The sequence below is a fragment of the Vulpes vulpes genome, chromosome 7 (assembly GCF_048418805.1).
Source record: "Vulpes vulpes isolate BD-2025 chromosome 7, VulVul3, whole genome shotgun sequence".
In the NCBI taxonomy this organism is placed as follows: Eukaryota; Metazoa; Chordata; class Mammalia; order Carnivora; family Canidae; genus Vulpes; species Vulpes vulpes.
The window spans coordinates 17746170-17766141 of NC_132786.1; the positions used below are offsets into that span (position 1 = coordinate 17746170).

The 19972-nt window shown below is 40.9% G+C and overlaps 1 protein-coding gene across 5 annotated transcripts in view; it reads left to right on the forward strand.

Annotated features, from left to right (window-relative positions):
* The first annotated feature begins 613 nt into the window (after positions 1 to 613).
* The window catches only part of LOC140599790 (adenylate cyclase type 1-like), a 271616-nt gene continuing 252257 nt past the window's right edge, over positions 614 to 19972 (forward strand). The window contains exon 1 of one of the 5 annotated variants that reach the window (XM_072764990.1): positions 614 to 916. The gene's annotated coding sequence lies outside the window, so the exon portion shown is untranslated. Of the gene's footprint in view, positions 917 to 1007; positions 1237 to 19110; positions 19264 to 19972 lie in introns of those variants that run through there. The other 4 variants (XM_072764985.1, XM_072764982.1, XM_072764986.1 and 1 more) reach the window with 4 other exon arrangements.

Here is a 19972-nt window from a genome sequence, read left to right on the forward strand (position 1 = left end):
TGTGTATGTCTTCCTCTGTGAGATTTCTCTTCATGTCTTTTGCCCATTTCATGATTGGATTGTTTGTTTCTTTGCTGTTGAGTTTCATAAGTTCTTTATAGATTTTGGAAACTAGCCCTTTATCTGATATGTCCTTTGCAAATATCTTCTCCCATTCTGTAGGTTGTCTTTTAGTTTTGTTGACTGTCTCCTTTGCTGTGCAAAAGCTTCTTATCTTGATGAAGTCCCAATAGTTCATTTTTGCTTTTGTTTCTTTTGCCTTCGTGGATGTATCTTGCAAGAAGTTACTGTGGCCGCGTTCAAAAAGGGTGTTGCCTGTGTTCTCTAGGATTTTGATGCCAGTTACTTAATTAACCGCGCTGAGCGCCCGGCGGCGGAGCTCCGCCCCCCGTGGGCGGGGCTAACGCAGGCGGACCGATTAGCCGGTCCGTCATTAACAAATGATCCCTGAATCTTCCTAGGGGAGCGCAACGCACAGCAAGGCCCAATCAGAGGCCGCGGCTGGGGAGGGGGCGGGGCTGGGCAAGCGCCTTCCCACCTCCCAGCCTCCCGCCGCGGCCGTTGGGCGGCGCGCTCCTCGCCGTCGCTTCAGTTGCTGGGAGAGGGAGGGCGGGGGCGGGGCCTGAGGTGGGCCGGGACCGGGGCGGGCGGGGCGGGGGGCGCCGGAGAGAACGGCGGGGAGGCGAGGGCCGGCTGGGCGCCTTCGTCGAGCGCTGAGGCGGTTGGCGAGGCGGACGGGGCGCAGCCTTCCCGGTGCGGGGAAGCTCCGGAGCCGGCGCCCAAGCTGCCGCCCCGCCCGCGCTCCTGCCAGCGCCACCTCATGCTGCCCCGCCCGTGCTGGGCTCGGCCGAGACCCCGCCGCCCGTCCCCGCCCCCGGCTCGCCGGTCAGCGGCTCTTCGCGGTTCGCCACGCAAGGTGAGAGGCGGCCAAGGTGGGCGCGCGGGGGGAGGGGAGCCTGAGGAGCCTGAGGAGCGGCCCCCCCGGACCTGCTGTCGCGTCGCCGCCGCCGGGGGTGCGCGGCGGGGGAGGGGCGCGGAGGAGGGTCCGTGTCGGCGGCGGCGGCTCCGCGTTCTCCTCCGGGGCTGGAGGAGCGCGCCCCGCACTTTGGAAAACCTCGGCCGGAGCGGGCTGCGCTGTGTAGCTCGCGGCTGCTTGGCCCGCTGCATCCGGTTACCTGCTCCGCCCTCTGCCTCCCCCGGAGCTTCGTCCCGGGTCCGCACGGCCCGAATCACCCGGTTCGGACCCACGTTATTGGAGCCGGGGGTGGTGGGCGGTGGGTGAGGACGGAGCGACGGGGACTCTTCTGCGGGGAGGCGTGTGCAGATCCGGATGCTGTTTTCTGTCCTGCACGGAGGTTTCGGGCTCTAACGCGTTCCCCGATTTCTCTCCCTTCTGCTCGGGACAAAGAACCAAGAGACGGTATTTTGGTTGTGTGTGTGCGTGTGTGTGTGTGTGTGTGTGTTTGCATTGGAAGGTTTTCTTTCGCTACGGTAAAGGGTAAAGAGAAATAGAAGGGAGTGATTTTTTGGGGGGGGGGGCGCAGGATTTTCTTGTATTTTGTAGACGACGGCTGGATGATGTGGAAGTTGCTGTTCTCTTTGGTGGTGCATTTGTTACTGGGCAATGAGACTTTTGACAGGTAGTTCCCATTGCGAGCCTTAACAGGTTTGAGACCTTTAAAAAGTCCAAGTAAGCGCAGTAATCATCCTAGGAGAATGAGGATTGTAAATTGTGACTTTGCCAATACGGGAGCACCTCCTTTTTAAAAGTAGAAGGTGATTAGAAACGGGAATGATTCGTTTTTGATGGATACTTTCAGAGGGTCTGGTTGATGAAGTTTGAGATAAAATGCTGATTAAGTAATTGAGCCTATGTAAGGGGTGTATGAAATCGGTGCTATAGATAGACAGTAGTGTTAGACTCTTCATTTGGTTCTGTGTTTGGAACAGTATCTGGCCTAGGGAGCCAGTTTTCCAGCGGTCTCTCAGTTTCTGCAGGTCGTGCCAGGGAGGTACTGTGACTGCCCTTTGTTTCTGCTTTTGAAAGATGTTTGTATAAGGATCAGCCTGGGAAGATAGAGATAGTGTCTTCCACCGGAGCAAAGAGCAGGCCTGCGTGTGGTCCAGTGTGGTGTCCCCCGGAGTTAAAGACAGGCGTGCTTAGTACCCACGATACAAGATTGGGGTGCTCTAAGCTTAGGTTTCTTCTGGTGTAACACAATCCATTGCCTGTGCAGGTGTCAGCTGGCCCTTTGACCTTGCCTGCTGGGAACTGGGGTTCCGGGAAGGAGAGCAAAAATGTTGATGCTTCGGTTTATGCTAGCTTTGGCCTACGTTATTATTGTGAGTAGCTAATAAACTTCCCTGGTCTCTCAGCCATGAGTCTGCCTTCCACCATGGTAAGCTAGCCTGCAAATAGGCTGAAGTCTCAGATCTTTCACTCTTGTTTTCGCTCATGTGGCCCACCTGTTGGAAATTCAGTACAGGTGAAACAAATATTAGTTCTTAATGTTTAGACACAGTCTAAGGTCTCTTTTATTTGCATTTTAATTGGTTAAATAGGCTAGTAGTCAATCGGGATCTGAATTTTGCGTAATTCTAGAATTAAGGTTTATCGTGTGCCTGGCCATGACATTCAGACCTGAATGAATGAGAACAGGGGGAATAAAAGCTCCGAAACTAAACTCTGAGACAGGTTTTAAGTTCCAGGTTTCTCAAAATGTTCTATGCGATTCTAGTCTAAATATATTTTATCTTGGTGTTTGTATAAGCAGCAAGAATTCAAGAAAGCATATAAATTGGAAGGTAATGGTTTTGTTTTTATACTGAGAAAGACAGAGTCTCTAACAAATGATTCTTTAAATACACTGTTACAAAAGAGGGTCATTTTCTATAAATTAAAAATACTACCTATCCTGAATCTTATTAACTTGAATATGTTCTTCCTTCCTCTCTCTCCTTGTGAACTTACTCTAATACTAGCTGAGATAAAACTTTAGCCAGCACGTTTCATAAATAAATAGGGTTCATTTCATCATCTCTGTTCTTCATTCTCCTAATGAACTTGTGGGTACAGTCATCATGGATGAAACTATATAATCCCTACAGGAGCTAAGCTAGTTATATGAGTTGGAGAACTATGAGTTGGAGGTGAGGAGTGAAAGGGAGGCGGGCAGCAAACTCAGCTCTTGCAGATTGTCATGTAAGAGAAGAGAGGGCCAGTATTTTTTTTTTTAAGATTTTATTTATTTATTTATTCATGAGAGATCAGAGACGCAGAGACACAGGCAGAGGGAGAAGCAGGCTCCCTGCAGGGAGCTGGATGTGGGACTCTATCCCAGGACCTGGATCATGACCTGAGCCAAAGGCAGATGCTCAATTGCTGAGCCACCCAGGTGCCCTCAGAGGGCCAGTATTGAAGGATGTGTGCGTGTGTGTGTGTGTGTGTGTGTGTGTGTATATATATATCCTATATATTGAAGGATATATATATATATAAAATATATATCCTAATATTGAAGGATATATATATATATATATATATATATATATATATAGTATTTCTTTTAATGAGAAGTCTGAAGCCCAGATTTTTGTGTGAGCTTTCTCTAGTATTAGATAATGGCAAGTAAATTAAAACACACACACACACACACACACACACACGCACACACAGGCCCATTCTTTAGGCCAAACAAAACAAGTTTTGTTGAGGCCACAATCATGTTGCAGTTATACTTGTCCCTTTTAGATAGTGGTTTTCATTTAGCTCTACTAGAGGCACTGGTATACTTATTAGACTTTTAGGGGTATCTGGATGGCTCATTTGGTTTAGCGTTGTCTACCTTCCGCTCAGGTCGTTATCTCACAATCCTGGGATCCCAGGATCAGAGCCCCAAAGGCAGGCTCCCTGCTGAGCAGGGAGCCTACTTTTCCCTCTCCCTCTGCCTCTCCTCCCTGCTCATTCTCTCTCTCAAATAAAGAAATAAAATCTTTAAAAAAAAATTAGATTTCTAAGCCTAGCCCTCCAGAGAGCCCAACTTGGCATAGTTTTAGAATTCTAGAGTATAATATTAAATTGTACTGTTTCATTAGGTCAAGCCATGTTATATTCCAAAACAAAATTGATCATAGGAGGATTCCTTAGGAAATTAAGACCAACATTCAGGGTATAGAATAATAGTTTTCAGCATTATCAAACCTGATATTTCTATAAACCATTTTTGGTGTTCTCTGTTACCCTAATTGGAATTCATAGAAAATAAATCTTCTGAAATGTTTTTATGCAAAAGAAATAAAGCTAATTTATAATGAAAAAGAATGTATTATTTATAAATGCTCAGATACAATTACAGTAACTACCAAGACCCCATTGAGAACATGGGTCAAAACTGTCCTTTGATAAGGCTGCCTGCCAGTTGGAAGGAATGAGGATGAGTGACCACATGCTAAAGTTGGATGAGCTACCTCAGGTATGACTGCCATTTTCTTAGTGTGCAGTTATATCCAGGAAAGAGGGAAGGATGTAGAAAACAGATTTTCTTTAGGTACATTATAGGTACCTGAAGTCAGAAAACAAACTGATCTTGGAGAAATGGTACAACATTGTACAATATTTTGTAGTGTATTCAGCAAAAGAGTAGCAAACTCTAAGCTGTTTTGAAAAGAGTACTGAGCATACCCTTGAAAAGGGTCACATTATTTATCCAGGGAAGAGTAAAAAATAAGAACCCATCAATTTTTTTTTAGACTTCTTTACTAACTGGCAGTCTGTAAAATGTAACTGTCGATTTTGGGATTTGATTGCTTTGGGTTCTTGGTGAGAAGTGTAAATCACCTTGTGAGTACAAGATACAGTGTCAAGGAATTAATAGTATTTAAGATTGATCCATATTGTCTACCAGTTTTATATACAAACAGTTCTATATACAATATTCACCTTGTTAATGGAAATCATACTGTTGTTTTCAATTTGTGGCTATTAGGAATAAAACTGTTATAAATATTTGTGGACAAGTGTTTATGTAGTATGTTATCATTTCCTTGGGTAAATACTAAAAATTGGAATTTCTTCTTTGTGTCATAAATGTATATTTATACTGGTTGTACTGTTCTGCATTCCCTCCAGCGATGTATGAGAGTTCTAGTTGGTTCATATCTTTGCCAGTTTGGGTGTCGTTAGTCTTTAATTTTAGTCTTTCTAGGATGTGCAAAGGGGAGTCTCATGGTTTTAATTTTGATTTCCCCGATGAATAACGAGAGTCTTTTCTTGTGCTTATTAGCTATTATAGCTTTTTGGTATAATTTCAGTTTTTCTTTTGCAGAGTTTTAAAGTTAAGTAATTGGTTAATTATTGATAAGTAAATATTCTTTATATACGTTCTATATCCTGGTCCTTTGTTAGATACAGTTTTCTACATATTTAACTCCTGTAGCTTGCCCGTTCATTTTCTTTCTTTCTTTTTTTTTTCTTTTGCCCGTTCATTTTCTTAATGGTGTCTTTTGAAGAGCTTAAGTTTTATTTTATTTTATTATTTTATTTTATTATTTTATTTTATTTTTTTTAATTTAATTTAATTTAATTATTTTTTATTTATGATAGTCAGAGAGAGAGAGAGAGAGAGAGAGAGAGAGAGAGGGGCAGAGACACTGGCAGAGGGAGAAGCAGGCTCCATGCAACGGGAGCCCGGAGCCCGACGTGGGATTCGATCCCGGGTCTCCAGGATCGCCTCCCGGGCCAAAGGCAGGCGCCAAACCGCTGCACCACCCAGGGATCCCAGAGCTGAAGTTTTAAATTTTGATTGCCTGATTTATCCATTTTTTCTTTTATACTTAGTAATTTTTGCGTTTTTTTTTTAAAGATTTGTTTAATTTATTTATTCATGAGAGAGAGAGAGAGAGAGAGAGAGAGGCAGAGACACAGGCAGAGGAAGAAGCAGGCTCCATGCAGGTACCGAGATGTGGGACTTGATCCCGAACCCCCAGGATCACGCCCCGGACCAAAGGCAGGCGATGAACAGCTGAGCTACCCAGGGATCCTCCTGTGTGTGTGTGTGTGTGTGTGTGTTTGTGTGTGTGTGTTTAAATATTTTATTTATTTATTCATGAGAGACACACAGAGAGGCAGAGACACAGGCAGAGGGAGAAGTGGGCTCCATGCAGGAAGCCCGATGTGGGACTTGACCCCGGGACTCCAGGATCACACCCTGGGCGGAAGGCAGGCGCTAAACCGCTGAGCCACCCAGGGGTCCCCGTAATTTTTGTGTTCTAATAGTTCTTTGCCTACCCTAAGTTTACCAAGATTTTGTCTTTTCAGTATTTTTATAGTTTTAGTCATTGTATTTAGATCTGTAATCTATTTTGAGTGATTTTGTATGAGGGTTGAGGTTCATGTTTTCAACCATATGTTAAAGTACTGTTTATTGAAGAGAGTACTTTCCCTTATATCACTTTGTGGCATTTTTGTAAAAAGACATTAGTTGAACATAAATCTTTATTTTTATACTTTTCTGTTCTGTTGATCTATTCAGTAGTAAAGTGTTTTTTTTGTATTGATGTAGCTTTTAAAGCAAATTTTGAATTGGACAGTTTTGTTCTTTTTCAAAATTGTTTTGCTCTTTGAAGTCATTTGCAATTCTTCATAAATTTTAGAATCAGCTTGTTAATCTCTACATGAAAGTCTGCTATGATTTTGATGAGAATTGCATTAAGTCCAGATACCACTTTGGGGAGAATGATTGAACAACATTGACTATTCCTACCTATAAACCTTTTATTTCCTGTTTATCTAGATCTTTAATTTCTCTCAGCACTATTTGATCATATTAGTCTTGTACAGTATTTGTGAAGTTTATATTCCAAACTATTTTACGATAATGTTGCTTAATGATATTGGTGTTTTTAAAAATATCATTTCCAACTGTTGCTAGTTGCAATACAATCAACTCTTGTATAGTGATTGTATCCCATTATCTTGCTAAATTCAGTGATTAAATCTTAGTAGTTTTTTGTGTATTCCTTAAGATTTTCTATGTAGCCTATCCTATTGCTTACAGGTAGGTAGTTTCAACTTTTCTTTCAATTCCTAACTGTCATTTTTTCCCCTTACTGTGCTAGGTAGGACCTCCAGTACAATATTGAGTAGAAGTTTAATTTCACTATTAAATGAGAGATGGCATCCTTGCCTTATTCTTGATCTTAGGAAGATGATGTTAGTTGCTCACCATTTATATGTTAGATCTATGAGCTTTTTACAGATGCCCATTATCGAAATTAAGATCTTTTCTATTCCTAGTCTGCTGGGTATTTTAATCGTTTTGGATGATGAATTTTGTCAAATGCGTTTTCTGTATCTATTAAAATGATCGTGTGGGTTTTCTCCTTTTTTCTCTTAATGTGGTAAATTGTGTTGACTTTCAGATGTTAAACTTATCTTGCATTCTGAGGATATGCTGTACTTGGTCACCTTTATGTGTATTTCTGGACTTGGTTTGCTAATATTTTGAGGACTTTTTTATGTTTATGAGGAATATTGGTGATGGTTTTCTCATATGTTTATCTGATTTTAGTATCAAGGTAAAACTGGCCTCAAATGTGTAAAGTGTTCCATCTAATTTTCTGAAAGACGTTTTGTAAAATTAGTATTAGTTCTTCTTTAAACATTTGACAGAATTCAGTGAATCCATCTGTGCTTAGAGTTTTCTTTATGAGAAGGTTTTTGATTAGGGATTCAGTGTCTTGATACAGGGCGATTCAATTTTTATATTTCTTCATGAATCCATTTTGGTAAATTGAAGAAAATTTTCTGTTTCATCTAATTGGTACATTTTTAGTATATGTTTGTTCACAGTATTCCCCAAACCCTTTTAATGTTTTCGGGGCCTGAGCAATGTCCCAGACCTCTTTTGTTTCTGTTTGTAATGTGTATTCTTTTTCTTGCTTGCTATTATTGAGGGCTTACCAACTAACTTTTGGCTTTGTTAATTTTATTTATTGTTTGTCTCTGCTTTTTGTAAAGGTGTAATTTTCTCGCTAAGCATATGTTGCCACCTCAAATAAATTGTTTTAATTAACATCCTATTAAAATATTTAAAATTTTTTCTTCTGATTTCTTTTCGGTTGCTTAGAAATGTATTAAAGATACATGGGGATTTTCTGGATAGCTTATTCCATTGTAGTAAAAAAAAAGACAACTCTAAGACATAAATCTTTTTTTTTTTTTCCTTAGAGTATTATTTATTCATTCATGAGAGACACAGAGAGGCATACATAGGCAGAGGGAGAAGCAGGCTCCAGGCAGGGAGCCCAACATGGGACCTGATCCCAGGATCCTGGGATCACTCCCTGAGCCAAGACGTAGATCTTTCAAAGTTATTGAGACATTTTATGTCCTAACATATTGTCTATCTTGGTGACCATTTACGTGTATTTAAAAAGAAATTAAATTCCATCTACAGTTGTTCTGTGTAGTATTCTGTAAATGTTAGGTGAAGTTGGTTGATAGTGTTGTAAAAATGTTTATTTTATTGGTTTGGTTTTCTTTTTCTTTCTTTTTCTTTTCTTTTTTTTTCCGGTCTACTCGTTCTATCAGTTACAGAGAGAAGAATGTTAAAATCTTCTATCATGATTGTTGACTTACCTTTTATTCCTTTACTCCTGGTTAGTTTTTGCTACAGATATTTTGAAGCTTTATCTTATTGATTAATTGCCTGCCCTTTTTAACTCTCTGAAATGTTTATCTCTTGTACTACTGTTTCATGAAGTCTACATTGTTTTTACATTAATACAGCTACACCAGTCTTCTTACCTCTACTTGAATGGTATATTTTTTCCATTCTTTTACTTTTAACCGTTCTATTTAAAGTAGGTCTCTTGTAGATAGTGAATAGTGGTGTCTTGCTTTTTTACCCAACCTGTAAATTTTTGTTTTTAATGGTTTAATTCATTTACATGTTAAGTAATTATTAGTATGGTCGAGTTTAAGACTACTTCTTAAAAATTTGTTTTCTCTTTCTTCCTGCTGGGCCTCTAGTATGTTTGCTTTTCTCCATCCCTTGGCAGCTGTTCTCTGGTAAGCGTCCCAAAGTCTTGCTGTGCACCTGCATGTTAGCCTTCAGCGAAGGCCTTGGAGAAGCCCTAGAGAGACTACTGGCACCCTCACTCTTTGCAGCTCTCTTCTCTCCAGTGCTTAATTTGCTTCAAGCCCCAAATTCTCTGGCTTTTTAAGCTGTGTTCTACTTAAGCTCTAGTTCCCTGAATTGTGGCTGAGAGATAGTCCCCAGGTAGAGAATCAAGACCTATTAGGGTTTACCTCCTGAATTTCCCTTTTTTCTTCAGGGAATCACAGTCCTCACTGCCTGTTGTTCAATGCCCAAAGATAGTTGCCTCATATATCTATCCCCGTTACATGTAGTTGTACATGGCAGGCAAACTTGTCTTGGTACTGGTTACTCTGTCCTGGTAGGAAGTTGATGTCAAATACTATTATTACATTGCATTGCACCTTTTTAATATGCTCACATGTGGGTAATTTGGTTCTTCCATCTCTAGATTTTTTTTTTAAGATTTTATTTATTCATTCACAAGAGACACAGAGACACAGGCAGAGGGAGAAAAAGGGTCCTGGTGGGGAGCCCAATGTGGGACTCGATCCTAGGACTCCAGGATCACGCCCTGGGCCAAAGGCTGATGCTCAACTGCTGAGCCACCCAGGTGTCCCAGATCTCTAGATTTTTGTCTGATTTTTCTTAGAGATCTCACCAAGTTAAACTATCAAGCTACTTGCATGAGCCCTACATTTCTTCCTAAAACCTTGACCCCCCCCCCCCTTTTTCAAATTTACTCCTGCATTTTCAAGTACGTAGTAGACCAGTAGTCTCCAAAATGGGATATATGTGTCCCACATTACGAGGTAACATAATTTATTGAGTTGAGGGGAAAACATTAGAATTTAAGTTAAAGTACTTTGATAAGTAGATTGTCATTAATCAGCATGTCAAATGGCTGCCTTTCACATATGGTATACAAAGCATTCTAAGAGTGGGGGAATTGAGGCTGCTGTAAGTCTAAAAGTTACTTTGTCTGATTTTGGAATATGTGTTCACTTGTCACCTGTAGTACCAAGGATTACATGCCTTAGGAAGTGGAATGCATATTAATCCCCATTTGCCCTCTTAAATTAAGTAGTCCCTTGTGCTGCACAACCTGTCAAACTGTACACAGCTGCGAGGGAAGGAATAGGATTTCTATACTGCAGACCCTATTGTGACACTCCCCCCTCCAATCCACCCCTAGCTTGCTGGTGCATACACATACATACGTATTGTAATACAATTTACATGTTCTTGGATAAGTTGGCTTATGGGTTGTAGACTCTGATTTTAACTAAAATGACTGAAAAATTGAAGATCATGGTAGGCCATTATGAGGACCCGGACATAAAGCCCTGGGATCTCAGTTCCTAGGGAATTCCCATATGGAAGCCACTCATGAAAGTGCCTCAGTTTCAGCAGCCTGGAGAGTCCCTTAGTTATAGGTTGTAGGGTATGTGTAATAATTATAAAAAGTGATCCTTAACTCCAATTAATAGCATAGAGAGTTGTATTTAAGTCTGTCATCAAGGTTGGATGCTAATAGCTCAGCTCCTCCCAAGTTTCGGAAAATATGGAAAGCTGCTCGGGGCTCTTCATATCTGATGACTTCTTTAGTGTTATGTAGAGGGATAGATACTTGTCATTTCCTGGCACCTGAATATGCAGTCAGTGGTAGATTAGCCAGCAAGATCTCTATTCTATGGAAAGCTGTAATTGTTGCTGTTCCATTGTTTATTGTATCAGGTATATGGAGTGATGGAGTCTCGATTTTCCAACCAGCCCTAAATTATTTGAATCTTTGAAGTCTCATTTTTTTTAAGCTATGATAAAGATAATACTAATTTGTAAGCTAACAGCATTAGAGTGGTAGAACTGATACTTCATAGGCTCTTTATCAGTCTTTTATTTTTTTATTTATTTTTTCTTTATCAGTCTTATTGTGAGGTTAACATAAGTGATTTTCTAACCAAATCTAATACGTGCCTAAAAGTTTCAAAATTACCAAAAACCCTCTTTGAAATTGACATCCTCTGAATTAATGATGAACTATGCCTTAAATGTATATTACATCTTGGACCATTAGAGGATAGTGGTATGAAGCTATCATGACTAGCAAAACATTTAAAAATATTTTACCCTGATTTTGTTCTTTCAGAATGTCTTGTATATGTGATTTGTTATATACAGGGTACTCTAGTACTATAGTATATGCACATAATATATACATAGGTGCATATTTAAACACTTGTGTTTAAAACAACACGTGAACATAAGTGTCAGCTGAATTGCCTCAGTGTTTTTCCGTGTTTACCTTGTCTTTCAAAAATGGTTTTCAAATCCTCTTCTAAGTTGTAAAAATACAGGATTCTTCAAAGAACTTTGGTCTAATTTCTTCTAAAACACATTGTCCATAGGTACTCTGGTCACAATACAATAAATTTATTTATTTATTTTATTTATTTTTATTTATTTATTTATTTATTTATTTATTTACATTTTTATTTATTTATGATAGTCACACACACAGACACACACACACACACAGAGAGAGAGAGAGAGAGAGAGAGAGAGAGAAGCAGAGACATAAGCAGAGGGAGAAGCAGGCTTCATGCACCGGGAGCCCGACATGGGATTCGATCCCGGGTCTCCAGGATCGCGCCCTGGGCCAAAGGCAGGCGCTAAACCGCTGCACCACCCAGGGATCCCTTATTTTTATTTTTAAAAGATTTTATTTATTTACTCATGAAAGAGAGAGGCAGAGACACAGGCAGAGGGAGAAGCAGGCTCTATGCAAGGAGCCTGACTTGGGACTCAATCCGGGGACTCCAGGATCACGCCCTGGGCCGAAGGTGGCGCTAAACCATTGAGCCACCTTGGCTGCCCTACAATAAATTTAAAAGTGGGACTCCTGGGTGGCTCAGAGGTTTAGCGCCACCTTTGGCCCAGGGAGCTGTACTGGAGACCCGGGATCCAGTCCCATGTCAGGCCTTCCTGCATGGAGCCTGCTTCTCCATCTGCCTTGTCTCTGCCTCTCTCTCTCTCTCTCTTTCTCTCTCTCTCTCTGTCGGTCTCTGACGAATAAATAAAATCTTAAAAAAACCCCAATAAATTTTAAAGAAAAATGTCATATATAGTAATTGGGATTTATAACTGCTGGAAGATCTTTTTTTTTTATCTTCCTTATGAATGAATAGTCTTTCTGGGATCTCTTGACTGTCTGTATTCAACATTAAGGATAACCAGGAGAAGAGCCTATAGCACATGATGTTAGTATCTGCCTTTTGTACTGGTGCATGTGGATTTATGTTTCTTCTGTTCCTTATCTTCTAGACTTGACTTGTGTGTCACATGCCTTAACTTGCTTTTACTACCCTCAGCTCATTTCCCCACCCATCTTTTGGTATTAAGGCTTCCATTCCATTTCTCTGACCCTTCCTTTTTGGTGTCCTGTTGTCCTCCCTGTGTTTCTTTCTCTTCTACTCTAGAGATTAGAGTGAGGAGATCACCTAGGACAAGGCCTTAGGTATTTGGATATGTTATGGGTGTGTAGGATGGAAACCTAGAAAGGACACTGAGAAGAGGTAGGAGAAAGCCAGGAAAATGTAGTGTCACGGAAGCCAAGCAAAGAAAGTCTTAACAAAGTGGTGGTTCACAGTGTCGCATTCACGCAAGGTCAAATAAGAGCGGCCAAAAACATTTTAGTGTTAGAAACATGACAGTCGTGCAAAGCATATTTTGATGGAGAAGTAGTAGGGGAAACTCTGTTGGGGTTATACAATGGGTAGAAGTAAAGAGATGTGGATAGTTAAGACAACTCTAGAGAATTAAAGGAATTATGCAGTAGTTGGAGAGAGAAATGGAGTTATTGTTTATTGCTTTTTTGTAAACGGGAAAGGCTTAAGCATGTTTGTTATATGAAAGAAGAGTTCAATCAAATGAGCTATCAAATATACCAAAGAAGGGATTTGTGAGGTGTTCTGAGAAAGCAGGATTGATTGATCGAAGGCATAGATGGAAAGATTGGTGACTTTGAATAGAGGGAGAGACATTTTGTTACCAACAGGAGAGAAGGTAAGAGTAGGTACACACACACACACACACACACACACACACACACAGGGTTTGTCTACATGTGTGCAAAGTGGATTGCATTTCCCAGTAAAATGTATTATAACTGCAGATCTTGTTGAGGCCCACTTGCTACTGGAGATCATACATTTATAGTGATACCTGTCTGCCTTACAGTGCCACTCAGCACTCTCTGAAAAAAAGCAAAGTATTTTAGGGAGTGCTATTCAAAATGTGGTCCAGAAACTTCTAATAGGGTCTGAAATGAGATCGTTTGCCACAGGAAAGTATGAGGGAGCAGGGACAGCCTGGTTCCTGAGATTCTTAGAAATATTCAGGAAGCGAACAGAGCCCCACACTGAAAAGAAACTGCTGCAAATAAAAGTTGATGAGAGTAGGAACTTAAGGGTAAAGAGGAGAATAGACACAGATACATGTGGGAGGGGGCACTGGAGGAGGCAGATCTCAGAAAGTATTAGGGAAGTGGTCACACTTAAGTACCTTAGGTTTGAATACTTTGTGGTAACAATATAAGAGGAAACCTTTGAACTCTGAATCTAGGAAAGCCTTCTCAGTCTGTTTACAAATCTTACATAGGAAACTTAAAAGTATAGGAAAAGCCATCCAACTATAATAAGGTTTATAGAAGGTATTGTAATTTTATGTCATTGGAAGATAGTATAAGAAAAAGGACAGTAGTCCTCTGAATAACAGATGTAAAGAGGTGAAGATAGCAGTATATTTTGTCTTAAAGCACAGATATAATTTCTACAAAATAAGCTGGAAAAATAAAACAGTATGTTATGAAAAAACAAAATAAACTGAATTAGAAAAGTTTGTAAATGAACTCCTATGTTATAGGAGATCATGAAAAACTGACAAGACTTGAGGAACGAATGAGAAATATTTCAGAAATGAAGATAAACAGGAAAGTTCTTGAATGAGCAGACACTCTAGAAAGTACCACAAAAGAAAGAAATGATGGAAAAAGACAAGTGAAAACAAATCAAGTAAAGAGCTGAAAGAAATTCATAAAGTGAGAAGAAGATCTTATATGCATGTGCACATAAGTATATGGACATTAATAAAAGTGCCCGGACTGACAAAAGAAACAGGAAAAAAAACAAAAGCAAGAAAATGCCGTTAAAAGATGAACATCTATATTATAAGGGTTCATCATGTGCTTAGGAAAATTGAAACAACAGCCACCACTGAAATGTGTTCTAGGGCTTTTAAAGGAAAAAAAAAACCAACTTTGGGCACCTACACAAAAAGACTACATCACTTAGGTGGAAAGAATGCCAGATTATCAATAAACTCTCCAGCATTAGTTACTTAAATCTGGAAGACTGGAGTAAAGATTTTTAAGATTTTTCATAGAAAAAAAATGTGAATTGAGGCACACATCCAGCCAACTGATGTTTAAGCATAAAGACCACATATAAGAACTTTAAAAGTATTGTTCCTATGAGTCCTTCCTACGGATACTAGATTTTGTTGCATTTTATTTCTCACTTTGGTATGCTTGGTGATATATATTTATATATATATATATTTTTTACTTATTTGGGAGGAGTGTAGACATGACCCTTAGCCCCAAACATAGATTCTCTTTTTTAAAAGGTTATTTGTTTATTTTTTAGCTTTACTGAGATAAGATTAACATACAGAAAGCTGCACATATTTAAATGTACTGTTTGATGAGTTTTGGTATATGCAAGGATAATCCCCTATAACTGCAGTATAATTAAATTAAGGGGATTTGACATTAGTACAGTGCTATTATCTAACTACATGATCTATATTCAAATTTTGTCAGTTGTCACAATAACGTCCTTCACAGCAGCTTTTTCACCCCCTTTGATGGTGGGGGAAATCCAGGACACAGATTGCCAGCACGTACTATGGAATAGATTTGTGGACAAGTTCCAGAGGGTGAATTTCCAGCAAATCCCACTGGTACAGCACCAAAGTGTGAGTGATGGCTGTTATCTTTTCTAACAAGGTCTGACTATTGAGCTCTGAAGGGAAAATTCTTCCTTGGGGACTCTGTCCTAGCCTTAGCAGGAGTGGCTATTTTGTATCATATTTATGACATCTGCTGCTGTTATATTCTTGAGCACTGTCTCAGCTTCTTACTGGCCACTCCTACTTATCCCAGTTCCTTGAGGTAGTTAATAATTATTTCTGTCAAATGTTGTTTTTTCAAACTTAATGTTTGATTTCTCTCCTTATTCATCATTTTTGGCAAAAGTAATGCGTCCCCTTCAGTGCTTTACATTAGGAAACCATGATGTCCTCTTGTCCCATTGCTGTTGTTTGGCTTTCATCACTAGTTTGAACTGCCAGATTTCTCCACTTTTCCCCCTTTGTAATGAATAACTTCCTGTGAGATACTTTGGGTCTCTGTCAGTGTTCTGTTCCCAAAAACTGTAGATAGCATCCACTGCTGATTCTTCCCTTCATCATTTATTATTGTGATGTTGCAAAATGGTGATTTTTCTGTCCCTCTCAGCTTATTAGCTGATACTGTACTGTATGAATGAGACTTTCCTTTTCCATTTATTACTGTGGGCTTGTGAAATTTTGTTATATTATGAACCATTCCTTTCATTATTTTGATAACCACATTGTTCCAATTTGGGCAGTAGGAACCCCTTCAAGTTGAAATCTTGTCCTTTGACATACACCTATTGATTGTTGAATACTTCTAACTTTCTGGCAAACCAGATAGTTTCTAGGCTTATCTTCTACTTTTACTGATACAGCCTTGGTTTTTCTCTAAGGCGCCCCAATTCCCTTTTTAGTGAAGTCCAACTTATCTTGTATGAATTTTTCTTTTGTTTGGTATTAAGAAATCTTTACCTAACATGTTTTCCTCTTGAAGTTTCCAAGCTTTAAGTTTTACATTTAGATCTATGATCCATTTTGAGTTAATTTTCATGTGTGATATGAGGTATGGATCCAAGTTCATTTTACTTGTGGATATTTAATTTTTCCACCACTGCTGTCGAAAAAGCCATCCTTTCTCCTACTGCACTGCCTTTGTCAAGTATCAGTTGTCCACGTATGTCTGGGTTTATTTTAGGGCTTTCTGTTCCATCGATCAGTTTGTTATTACACCAATACCATGCTGTTGAGTCTTGATATTAATGCCAAGAGATCTTTTAGCAGGAAAACAATAGGCAGGATGTTCTGCAGGGAATTTTTTTTTCATTTTTAAATTTTAATTCCAGTATAGTTAACATACTGTGTTATATTAGTTTCAGGAGTACAATATAGTGATTCAGCGTTTCTATACATTATTCAGTGCTCATCATGATAAGTATACTCTTTAATATCTATCAGCTATTTCACCCACCCCCTACTCATCTCTTTCTGGTAGCCATCAGTTTGTTCTCTATAGTTGAGTCTGTTTTTTGGTTTGCCTCTTGTTTTTTTTCTTCATTTGTTTTCTTAAATTTCACAAGTGAAATCATATGATAATTTGTCTTCCTCTGACTTCTTTCACTTAGCATTATAACCTCCAGATCCCATCCATGTTATTGCAAATGGCAAGCTTCATTCTTTTTATGGCTGAGTAATTTTCGTGTGTGTGTACAGGTGTACACACCACCTCCTCTTTATCCATTTGTTGATTGATGGACACTTGGGCTGCTTCTATAATTTGGCTATTGTAAATAATGCTTCAGTAAATGTAGAGTTCCATGTATCCTTTCAAATTAATGTTTTTGAGTTGTTTGGGTAAATATCCAGTAGTAGAATTACTGGATCATAGGGTAATTCTGTTTCAAAAATTTTAAACAACCTCCATACTGTGTTCCACAGTTAGCTATTCCCACCAACAGAGCACAAATGTCCCTTTTTCCTCTACATCCTCGTCAACACTTGTGGTTTTGATTTTAGCCATTCTGACAGGTGTGAAATAATATCTTAATGTGATATTGGTGTCTGTTTACCTGATGATGAGTGACATGGAGCATCTTTTCATGTGTCTATTGGCTATCTGGATGTCTTCTTTGGAGAAATGTCCGTTCATCTCTTCTGCCCATTTTTTAATTGGATTTCTTTCTTTCTTTCTTTCTTTCTTTCTTTCTTTCTTTCTTTCTTTCTTTCTTTCTTTCTTTCTTTTGTATTGAGTTCTTATATTTTGGATACTAACCCTGTATCATGTATGTTTTTTACAAATATCTTCTCCCATTCCCTACATTGCCTTTCAGTCTTGTTGATTGTTTGCTCTGATGTACACAAGCTTTTTATTATGATGTAATCTCAGTAATTTCTTTTTGCTTTTGTTTTCTTTGCCTCAGGAGACATACCTTAGAAAAATATTGTTAGGGTTGATGTCAGAGAAATTACTGCCTGTACTCTCTTGTCGGATTTTTTTATGGTTTCCGGTCTCCCATTAGGTCTTTAATCCATTTTGAGTTTATTTTTGTGTATGGTCTAAAAAGCGGGCCTGTTTTCATTCTTTTGCACATAGCTGTCCAATTTTCCCAACACCATTTTTTGAAGAAACTCTCTTTATTCCATTGGATATTTTTTCCTCATTTGAAGATTAGTTAACCACAGAGATGAGGGTCCATTTCTGAGTTCTCTATTTTGTTCCATTGATTTATGTGTCTATTTTTGTGCCCGTACCCATACTGTCTTGATGATTGCAACTTTGTATTGTGGTGCCTCTGGTTTTGGTTAACCTTTTCAACATTTCTTTTTTTTATTTTTTTATTTTTTCAGTCTCAAATCTATTATATTTAATTTAATTTAATTTTTTTTAAATAATAAATTTATTTTTTATTGGTGTTCAGTTTGCCAATATACAGAATAACACCCAGTGCTTATCCCGTCACGTGCTGCCCTCAGTGCCCGCCACCCAGTCACTCAGTGCCCCCCACCCCCCGCCCTTCTCCCCTTCCACCACCCCTAGTTCGTTTCCCAGAGTTAGGAGTCTTTCATGTTCTGTCTCCCGTTCTGATATTTCCCACTCATTTCTTCTCCTTTAAATATATAATTAAATATATAAATAATATATAATTTATAATAATTAAATATATAAATAATATAAACAATAATAAAAAATTATATACAAATAATATTCTAAAAGTATAAAGAGCTTATACAACTCAATACTAAAACACCCCCCAAAATAATCCAATTAAAAAATGGGCATGGGACCTGAATAGACACTCTTCAAAGAAAGATATACAGATGGGGTAGCTCCAGTAGCTCAGCAGCTTAGTGTCCAGGGTATGATCCTGGAGACTCCGGATCGAGTCCCACTTCGGGCTCCCCGCATGGAGCTTGCTTCTCCCTCTGCCTGTGTCACTGCCTCTCTCTCTGTGTGTCTCTCATGAATAAATTAAAAAAAAAAAGATATGCAGATGGCCAACAGACCTAGGGGGCCCCTCTAGGCTTCCCGGAGGGCGGGCCTCTGTGCAGGGGGCGCGGCCGGGAGCCTGCCCAGCACCTGACCCGGAGCATGACCTGAAGGGGGCCAGGGCGTGGCCACGGGCGGAGCTGGGCCTCGATGGGGCCACCCGCCCCGCCCCGCCCCGCCCCGCCCCGACCATCCCTGTGGCAGGAGGTTGCAAGGCCTTGCCGCCGCTCCAGGCCCGCGGTTCCTGGCGCTGCAGGCTCCCGGCAGCGGCTCTGCAGGCCTCGTCCCCGGCGCGCAGGTCGGCGTGGGCCCCAGGAGGTGTGAGGGGCCCCGGGGTGGCTGTGCCAGAGGCATCTGGCCCTTGCGTGTGGCGCGGCGAGTGTCTGGGAGGGACCGCGCAGGGGACAGCGGGCCTCGGGGGAGGCGGGGCGGGACCTGTTGGCGGAGGGGGTGGAGGTGGGGCCTCCTCCTGGCGGCTCAGGGAGGGTGCGGGGCCCCTCCCCCGGGGCTCAGGGAGGTGCCGCGGAACCCATGCGGGCGCTCAGAGGGCTTAGGGTGCAGGCACCGTCCACCGTCAGGGCACGGCCTTGGGGCGGCGGCTTGAGGGCCTGGGCTGCTGGGCCCCGGGAGCCCCCCCAAGGCCCTGGCTCTTCCTCCCCGCTCTCAGGTGCCTCCTGAGCGCCCCAGCCTGGCCGGGAGCCCGCCCCCCGCCTTGGTCCCTATCAGGTGAGTACAGCTCCCTCTGACACTGTTGAATTTTGAAGCGTTCCCCTATTTGCGCATCCTGTCCAGCGTTTGGTGTTTCCTGTCTGGCCAGTGCTGCCCATTCTCACCGCTGTGAGGTGGGATCTCGTTGTGGCTTTGATCTGTATTTCCCTGATGCAAATGCAGTGATGTGGGCACTTTCTCATGGGCTTGTCGGCCACGTTTGTGTCTTGCTCTGTGCCGTTTCCATTGGTGTCTTTTGCCCATTTCCGGATTGGATGGTTGGTTTCTCTGCTGTGGAGTTGAATAGGTTCTTTCGAGATCTCGGATGCTGGCCCTTTATCCGAAGGGTCGTTTGCACCTATCTTCTCCCAGTCTGGAGGTTGTCTTTCAGTTTTGTTGAGTTTTTCTTTGGCTGTGCAGAAACAGCTCCTCTTCATGACGTCCCGACGTTCCATTTCGCTCTTGTTTCCCTGGCCTTCGTGGCTGATGTAATTTGCAAGAAGTTGCTGTGGCCCAGTTCAAGAAGGGTGTTGTTGCCTGTGTTCTCCCGGAGGGTTTTGATGGAATCTTGTCTCACATTTAGATCCTTCCTCCATTTTGAGTTTATCCTTGTGTTTGGCATGAGAGGAATGGTCCAGTGTCATTCCTCTGCACGTGGCTGTCCAGTGTTCCCAGCAGCCTTTATCGAAGAGACTGTCTTTTATTCCCCCGTGGATGGTCTTTCCTG